We start from the raw sequence: 10,208 nt of genomic DNA on the forward strand, positions 1-10,208 counted from the left end.
CGGACCAGCCCTCCCCCCGGAGCACCACCCACCCAACCCCCGACCCCCCACCAACCCTGCATTAACTGTGCAGTGTGAGCAGGTCTGAGAGGCGGTCATGCCCATCTGAAACATCCGCTGCCCGGTGTAGTGGATCCTGTGGAGTACTTTAAAATGTATTAATTGTAGATTAAGTTGTTTTATCAGTGAAAAGGTGTTCAGGCAGATTGTTCTCCAGAAATTAGAGTGAGGCTGGAGAGACAGGTCTCTTTCCCAATTAACAATTGGGATAGAAATTGTGCGATCTGTATTTGTAAGCAACTCACTCCAATAGAACTGCACTCGTCCTTCTCTCACATGACATTGGATCACAATGACCAAACAACACAACAAAGACAATGATGCCACTGTGCTGCCACATCCAGACTCTGTGTAGGTCTGTAGGCCTCTTGGACCTTCATGTGAACCACTGCGTGTTGACTGGAGGTGAAACATGACTGACTGCTGTCCTCCTCCCTGGACAATGCAATCTCACTTTCAATCTCACAGCCACTAAAAAACCTGATTGTGATTGAGAGGTCCTCAGCAGCCAATCACTGTTGGGAGTCCAGCCTTCAAACACTCCTCCTGAATCCACAGTCACATCTGTGAGCATCTGGAACTTTGGCCCCGATCCTCCACACCACACAACTTGGGATGACAGTGCAACCTACCTGTATACTTTCAGCAGCCAGTCCCATGTTCTGACCCGTTTCCACTGTGGCCTGTTGGCTCATCTGGTCCAAAGTCTGGATCATCAGTGTCCAGGTTCATGGAATGAGTCAGTGTGCCGCCGTCCTGTGATGTCATGATAGAGAATCACTCTATTTATACTAATGTGCAAAACCACTGGAGTGTGGAAGCAGACAGTTACCATAATCCAAATGAAAAAGCAACAGCAGAAATGCTTTTTCATTTTAAGAACGTGGCTGCATTATTTGACTGATAATTAAAATCGTTAATAAATAATCCAAACATCATTTTAATTTTCTTATTCATGACTGCTCATTCTTGTACTTAATTCAAATGAAAAAGGAAAACACATTTGAGATTTAATTTTCAAAACATGCACCAGCAAAGAGTTACCAAAATTCAATATGAAATGTAAAATTCAAAAATGAAAAAGCAATAGCAGAATGCTTTTTCATTTTAAGAATGAAACTGCATTATTTGACTCATAATTAAAATCATTAATAAATATTGCTATATGCATTTTCATTTTCTTATTCGTGTTGCACCTTTTATGACACAATCAAAAAGAAAACTGAGAGCATTGCTTTTTAATTTTCGTGGTCCTGCCCTGCACAAGAGTTACCACAACTCGAAAACGAAATCGCAATCTCAAAGTAAGCGCGCGGCGCAGGAAAGTGACGTCAGCAGCTCTCCACCTCCTCTGTGGGTATGGCGGTATGACGCCAAGTGTCATTTGCCTCCTTTTATGTGTAAATTCTAATGTTTGTGAATTTAATAAAGATATATATATATATATATATATATATATATATATATATATTTTTTTTTTTTTTTTTAAAAAGAAAAGAAAAGAAAAAAAAGGTATGGCGGTATGACACCACTTTGCCATCGTTACTTCTTTCACGTCATTGAAGTTGCCGGTAATCGAGATTTAAATCGCCGAAAAACGTGGACCACTGACAGATCTCGCACCAGCATCTGCCACCAGTCGACGGATTGATCTGTTGCTTCGCATCCTTCGTCGGATGGACTGGTGGCCGACGCCGAACAGCTGTTACTCCACCCATGTAACAAATAGCTTTAGCTTTAATGTTGTGCTGGTGCATCAAGGTGTTCCATAACTGACAACAGGTTGGCTAGGGCAACCTTGTTTGCGTCCGTATCTGGGACGGCAGAATACCTGCTCAACTCGGTCCCGAGCATCAGATTCAGATACACTATTCAACTCCACCTGGGAAGCTAAATCCAGCAGGGTTTGAACAATTGTGTCAATGTGCGCCATGCTCAAATCTGTCCGACCAACGAGATCCGTCAGTGGTCCACGTTTTTCGGCGATTTAAATCTCGTTTACCGGCAACTTCAATGACGTGAAAAGTAACGATGGCAAAGTGGTGTCATACCGCTATACCTTTTTTTTGTTTTGTTTTGTTTTTTTAAATATACAGTATATATATACATTTATTAAATTCACAAACATTAGAATTTACACATAAAAGGAGGCAAATGACACTTGGCGTCATACCGCCATACCCACAGAGGAGGTGGAGAGCTGCTGACGTCACTTTCCTGCGCCGCGCGCTTACTTTGAGATTGCGATTTCGTTTTCGAGTTGTGGTAACTCTTGTGCAGGGCAGGACCACGAAAATTAAAAAGCAATGCTCTCAGTTTTCTTTTTGATTGTGTCATAAAAGGTGCGACACGAATAAGAAAATGAAAATGCATATAGCAATATTTATTAATGATTTTAATTATGAGTCAAATAATGCAGCTTTGTTCTTAAAATGAAAAAGCATTCTGCTATTGCTTTTTCATTTTTGAATTTTACATTTCATATTGAATTTTGGGAACTCTTTGCTGGTGCATGTTTTGAAAATTAAATCTCAAATGTGTTTTCCTTCATTTGAATTAAGTACAAGAATGAGCAGTCTTGAAGAAGAAAATGAAAATGCAGATTGAATGACTTATTAACCATTTTAATTATGAGTCAAATAATGCAGCTTCGTTCTTAAAATGAAAAAGCATTTCTGTTATTATATTCTTATTTTAATTTGGATTATGGTAACTGCTTCCATATAAAACAAATACATCCATAAATATATACAATGTGAGAATTGTTTCTTGCAAGAGCTGCACTTCAACCCATGACCATCGATAAAAGTGTACACATCTAATCGTAAACAATCTGCTGCAGCCTGAATTTCCACTTCTGTGTCTATAAACCAGTCACAGCTTGACTGATGGCTCTGAAGAAGCAGTTTCCATCAGCCTCTACATTCTCATTTGTACACGGCGAACCTAATGGGCCTTTGCAATCAGAAATTGGAAAACTCGCACGGTCCAAATGAATCTTCAAGTTTTTGCAAAGGTCTAAACAAACATCAACATCAAGGGGAGAGAAGTTACACTCTTCATTGGTCACAGCACTGACAAACTCTACGTCAGAATTATCCATGTCAAAGTGAGGAGTTTTGCTCTTCTGAAGTGACTCACTGTTGCCAGCTGGTGCTGGAATTTTACACCGTGACCATGCAGAACCTTGGCTAATCTAATACCAGTGCCATGATCTGCCACTGCATCTTCACTAGTACTAACTGATGATGGATCACAAATCACATGTGCGAGGCGTAGAACGAGCGGAGCAGTCAGAGGCAACAGAAGAAGAAAGAAAAGCCTCCTTAGCTTAGTTGATCTTCTGTGTTGCCTCCTGGACGGTGCTGGCCTCCTCTGGCTTGGTGCTGGCAACCACGGGAGCCACAGGAACCACGGGCACAGCTCTGGTCATCTGTGGCGTCGCCTCCACCTGATTAAAATAAGAAAGATGTGATTTTATGCCAATAAACATAGAAAGGAAAACACTAGGCTTTACACGATCACGATTTTTGTGCCAATCACCGATCAGTGAGTTTAAATAAACCGATCACCGATCCGATCACGTTAGGGGCAATAAATACTTGTTTCTGTACACCCCTTGCCTTCTCACGAGCACCGTCTAAAGTTGTTTGCTTTAGCATCCGTTTCAGAGTTTGCTTTTCTTTTTCTTTCTCCGCGCTGCGTTTCTTAAACTCGACATGCTCCTCCGTGTGTATCGTTTCCAAGTGCCTGATTAAATTTGTGGTGTTGAAATTTTTTGCCAAAGTTCCCCCGCGAGGTACTGTAGCGTTGCATATATTGCAGATTCAAAGAAACTTTATTGTTCGTCACATAGCGACAGTACTCAAAACAGGAAGAGGCACGAAGACGAAAATGAAGGTTTTTGAATCATGAATCATTAGCTCTCGGTGTTATGCCCCGGCCTAGGGGGAACCAGGACACAACATAAAGGCTCCCCCCCTTCTCCCAGCTCTCAAATTAGACAAAGGTGCTTCGTCCACAGGATGGTTTTTATTAAACGTCACCATCATTGCACTGGCGTCAGGGAGGGCATGGCCAAAACAACAAACAAAATGGCTCTCTTATGGATCTTACCTATGAAGAAAACAATCAAATAAATGACAGTCAAACTAACCTCCTTAACTAAAACACAGGAGAAAAGGGTCACAACACAAATGGCTTCCCTCCCCTACGGGCTACGTGGACACAAAGGGAACTGAAATAGATTACAAAACAGAATTGATGGCTGAACACAGAATGCTGCTGCTGCGGCACATGGCCTCTGGTTGGGAGCTGGGAGAAGGACAAAGAGACCGAGGTGTTGAAGTCCTCCTCCTTAAATATTGGCACCAGCCAATCACCTTTCCGCACCTGGAACAAGCAAAAAAAAGGGAACACAGGATCTACTGCGCCATCTAGTGCCCAAACGGACACACAGCAGACAAAAGGAACTGACAACAATGTAAACCCAAATCTATACATTTACATAACACTCGGATACAAACAAATAAACATGTCGATGCTGTGAAACTACTTTGGAGGAAATGAGACAGATTAAAAAGTTTCAACACGACCATGACGTCATTGATCGGTGATTCATGACATGACGCCCGATCATGAACGTTTCAAAAAATGCCAAATATCGGCCGATCCGATACAGCCGATAAGATCGGTGTAAAGCCTAGAAAACACACACAGGTGATGAAGTGGAAATGAATAAGTACAAACCTGCTGCACTGCTGTGACATTGCTGGAGGCAGACTCAGTCATGTGGACAGTTGAACGTGTTGCCCACACCTGCAAATACAAGGACACAAAGTAACGTTTAAAGAACTGCATTTATTGTCCTATCACAAAGATGCACACAATGAAATACACATATCCCAAATACCAACATGTCACTGGTTTGTTTTGGTTTTTGAGGCAATGCGTGCTGATCGACGTCTCAGGCTGGACATCTGGAAGAACATAAAGAAATTAATTCATAAACAAAGTAACACACTAATTAAACTGTACATGTACTGTACATATGTGATCTTGTGTTGATAATAGGGGTGGGGCGATACGGCTAACCCACGATTCGATACTGTGACGGTATTTGGCCCACGATAATGACAACATCACGACACACGATATCTTCTATTGTCATAACCCGGCTCAAGAGTTATGACAATAACGGAAGGGACACTGCAGATTGCAATTAATCAAAAGGTTTATTATAACAAAATAGATAATTGTAAGCAAAATAATGAAATATATGGTGTGGTTTGTCAGTATTCATCAGTAATGTAAGTGTGGATGAGTGAATAATAGGATGTGGGGTGTTGTCAGGTGCAAAACAGAACAAAAGAAGCTGAGAGTCGGCCAGACGCCCATGGCTGCTGGATGGAGAATGGGGAAGAGACCGAGCGGCACACGCAGTCGGCCTTTTATCCTGCGGGGGGCATCAGCACAGGTGTCCTAATCGGAAGATGCCACTCCCACATCCACCGCTACCTAGAAATGGGAAAACAGCTGGGAGCCACAACAAGTTATATAGAGACAGGGTCGTCACAATATGTGACTGAAAAAGAAAAAAATACCCATAAAAAGGAAAATGCCTGTGATCTTGCATTTATTCCAAAACTTTGTATAATGTACAAACAAACGTGCACTGCACAAGCAAACATATTAAAGTGCATGAACATTAATAACTTTCATGTAAACAAGGACAGTGCTTTCTGGTAATGTAAAGTCAGTAGCAACTTGTCTTATCTCAACTTGGGGACTTGGGATATACAAACCGACGGGAAGATGAGAGAGGGAAAAAAATCCTTTCACTGCCCCGATTCTGAAAATCAATAAAAAAAAATGATGTAGACAAAATAAATAAATAAATAACCGCGTCCCCGAAATATACGGGACAAAGTGAAGTGCGTCCCCCATCAGTTCATTACAGGACAGGCTTTTTAGTTGCCAAATATGGGACAATCGCGTATTTTACGTGAGGGTTGGCAACCCTATCTCGACCACAGACGGAAATTAAATGAGGTTTTGTCATTTTCCCTAAAAAACGGGACAAATTGTGTCCCGGGAGAGATTTTGTCTTTCCCGGGACAGGTGGACAGGTGGTGTTTGGAAAAAAATATTGATATTTGCCGTCAGTGTATCGATTATTTATTGCGACAGAAAGGACAACAATATATTGCAATCTTGATTTTTTTTTTCACCCACCCCTAGTTGATAAGTGCATGAATAATTGTGTGAATGTTACCGTGGCAGCTGGGGAAACCCTGCCAGATGACTCCACGACGGTCTCCATGTGGTCCAACAGCACAGCCTCACTGAACCACACGGGATTGGACGGGATGTCTGTGTGAAATGCAGTCTCAACAGCTGTTGGTACTGTCTATAAAAAAAAGAGGAGAGGAAATCAGAGTCAACTTAGGATAAGTGTTCATTTTTAAAATAAAAAGTTGCACTGTTTGACAAATACACGATTGGGGGAAAAAAAAAAAAGAGGGATGAACAGGTTACCTCAACCTCCTGTCCAACAAGAGTCCATTCAGGAGCAGGTCCATACACTGGCATGTGGACAGGACCTGTCACAACCACTCTGGGAGACACCCTGGGCGATGATTGGTTGTGGCACAACACCCCTGGCCTAGGTGAAGGGGGTGCGAGCTGATGGAGCATGCAGCATGCAGAAGCTCCACCAAAATCAGTCCTGAGGTGCACCTGAACAGAAAACAACATGTTAACACATATTTGTCAAATCAAATGAAGAGCAAGTAAGGCTGAAGAAGGCAAAACTTACACCATCATAACACCACCATGTACAGCTGACGAAGGGGGAGGTGATCGGCCATATACACAAATGTTAAACCTGGAAGAAGTGTCACATAATCAATTATGTAATCACACAATTCTAAGAAATATCTGTTAGCACAGTGTCACTGAAGAGAAAAAAATACAACAAAAATATGTATTTTACACACCCATGCGTGCAGCAACACGATGATATACTTGACGTAGCGCTGTTTGTAGTTCTGGCTTGACAATCAGGCGAGATGGAAAGTCAAGCACAAACACCTACAAAATAGTTGTATAAAAAAAAAAAACCCAAACAAACATAAAAATGCAAAATAAATTCATGAATATTCATGTTATTGAACTATGGATCATGGAATTACTTGATATTGATAAAACAAAGTGGCGATGACATTCATGTGTTCAAATTTGTTTGTCACAGCAGATAAACAAACCTTGGGCCAGAGGTCCAACACAGTTGCCAGTAGCGCAGCAAAATCCTGGGCGGAGTCTGTTACAAGCCCGTGTTCAAGGTTGTTGCCCGGGGAGAGAACACAAAACCATCCACAAGTGGACAGAGATGTGAGTCTCCCACCACCAGAAGAAAAACATAAAGAAACTTGTGGCTTGACAAAATCACGACCCATACCTTCTTGTCTGGTTGCTGGGCCTTAAGAACGAACTTGCACTGTTTTGTCAGTCAGGAGCAAAACGGGCCATCTTCGCACCCAGGTCGCTGACCAGTACCGCGCCCTGTGTAAATTGACAAAAAAGAAAAATCTAAATATGTTTTTGTAAGATTTATTTGGAATACAACATAACAACACAGGCAGAACATGAAATCATGAACGTGGAAGTACTCACGACGTTCAAAGTCCTTCCGAGGTGGAAAAGGTGTCCAATCCTGTTTTTGCTCATGGCGTCGTTTCATGGCCAGAGAGCGACGGAATGCCTTGGTGTTCGGCACCTGAACAATGAAATGAAAGATTGTGTCATTTTCAATGAAGGACAATGATAACACAAGTTTACAGAAAAAAGTGATGTTTTCTCACACACGACATCAAAACACAGAAAGGTTTCTGTACCTTTGCAGCTGGAGACGATGAGCTTAAATCAATAAAGCAAAAGAAAATGTGTATGTGTACTCTTGGACCCTAACCCTCATGCCATACAAGTCTATGGGGCGAAATTTCAACTTTGTCCTACAGATATGGGGCCACTTGCTTTTTCATCAGGAGCCCCCAAGAAGCGCCCACGCCAAATTTGGGGCTTCTAGTACTTGAGGAACCCCGAAACCCTAACCCTAATTTCAGCTAAGCCTAACCCTAACCCTAGTTTCAGCCTTATTGTTAACCCTAATTCAATGCAAGTGTATGGGGTGAATTTTCAACTTTGTCCTAGAGACATGGGGCCACTTGCTTTTTCATCAGGAGCCCCCAAGAAGCGCCCACGCCAAATTTGGGGCTTCTAGTACTTGAGGAACCCCGAAACCCTAACCCTAATTTCAGCTAACCCTAACCCTAACCCTAGTTTCAGCCTTATTGTTAACCCTAATTCAATGCAAGTCTATGGGGTGAATTTTCAACTTTGTCCTAGAGACATGGGGCCACTTGCTTTTTCATCAGGAACCCCCAAGAAGTGCCCACGCTAGATTTGGGGCTTCTAGCCAATGAGGAAAAATTTGGAGCAGACACGACAGGGTTACAGCTGAGAAGGCACTTAAGATCCTCAAAGGACTGTTGCCACTCACTAGACCAAACAAATGGTTTCAATGGACTGGTTAATTCTTCTCTCGTGGCCGGCAGCTCCACTGCCTTAGTGCTGGAGATGAACGCTCAGGGGCGCCGCCAGGAATTTTGGGCCCCCTGAAAAAAAACAAAAACGAATGGGCCTCCTGTGCCTCCTTTGCGCAGCGCTTGTCAAAAGCTTCACATCACTCAAAAAATACAGTATAGTTCAATAACAGTTCTTGAGTCCATCTTTGACAGTGTCAATGTATTTTTATTGTGAATTCTCCACAAAGCAAACTCTTAACATTGATGAATGATTCATGAAAAAAACACTCAACACAAAGTTGAGCTTTGACCTTCATAGACTTGCACTGCATTAGGGTTTAGCGATAAGGCTGGAATTAGAGTGAGGGTTTCGGGGTTCCTCATGGGCTAGAAGCCCCAAATTTGGCATGGGTGTGTCCAGGAGGATCCTGATGAACCTGAAAGTGGCCCCATGTCTCTAGGACAAATTTGACCTTTGACCTCCATAGACTTGCATTGAATTAGGCTTAACGATAAGGCTGAAACTAGGGTTAGCTGAAATTAGGGTTAGGGTTTCGGGGTTCCTCAAGAACTAGAAGCCCCAAATTTGACGTGTGCGCTTCTTGGGGGCTCCTGATGAAAAAGCAAGTGGCCCCATGTCTCCAGGACAAAGTTGACCATTGACCCTCATAGACTTGTATGGCATTAGGGTTAGCGATAAGGCTGGAATTAGAGTGAGGGTTTCGGGGTTCCTCATGGGCTTGAAGCCCCAAATTTGGTGTGGGTGTGTCCAGGAGGATCCTGATGAACCTGAAAGTGGCCCCATGTCCCTAGGACAAAGTTGACCTTTGACCCTCATAGACTTGTATGGCATTAGGGTTATCGATAAGCGATACAAACCTGGTGAGTTTAAGACTTAGTGACTCTACGTACATGAATGTATGGGGTACCCCGTCCTTACTTTGTTCCAACCTTCCCTCCACAAACCTGGCTGTCCAGTGCAGAAGTCAAAGTGAGAGAGAGAACAAAGAAGGAGGAGGGCCTGTGACGCCGCTGCTGATTGGCTCGTTGGTCGGTTGAATGAGCCAATTCTAGAGCTCCCCTCGGTGTCCACACACTGCAAAATATATCTAAGAAATAAACACTTAAATTGAGAAAGAACAGGCTAGAAACAAGTCAAATTATCTGCCAATGCAGTAAGATATTTAGACTTGGTAAGATTTCTTAAAATAAGACGATATATCTAGGCATTTGAAGAATGAAAAAACTCTTGAAATAAACAGTAAAGCACTCATTCCAAGGACTGTACTAAGTCAAATAAACTTGATACCTGCTTCTCAATTCTTTTTTCACGTTTGCTTCTTTCTTAATTTGAATGAAAATATCTTAAAACCAGACCTACTAACAGTGCAATTCTTCTTAATTTAAGTGTTCACAATATTAGCTTTTTTTTCTCAAAATGAGACAAAGCATCCACCCCCCCTACGCCCATTCCCCCCCAAAAAAAATAATTCAGCAAACAGAATTAATATTGTCAACAACTATTTATTCACTTAAATTGCTGACAGTGCCTTCACTGCCTTG

This window comes from Nelusetta ayraudi, unplaced genomic scaffold, assembly GCF_046127955.1.
Source record: "Nelusetta ayraudi isolate G7.1 ecotype Tasmania unplaced genomic scaffold, CSIRO-AGI_Nayr_v1 ptg000052l, whole genome shotgun sequence".
Taxonomy (NCBI): domain Eukaryota; kingdom Metazoa; phylum Chordata; class Actinopteri; order Tetraodontiformes; family Monacanthidae; genus Nelusetta; species Nelusetta ayraudi.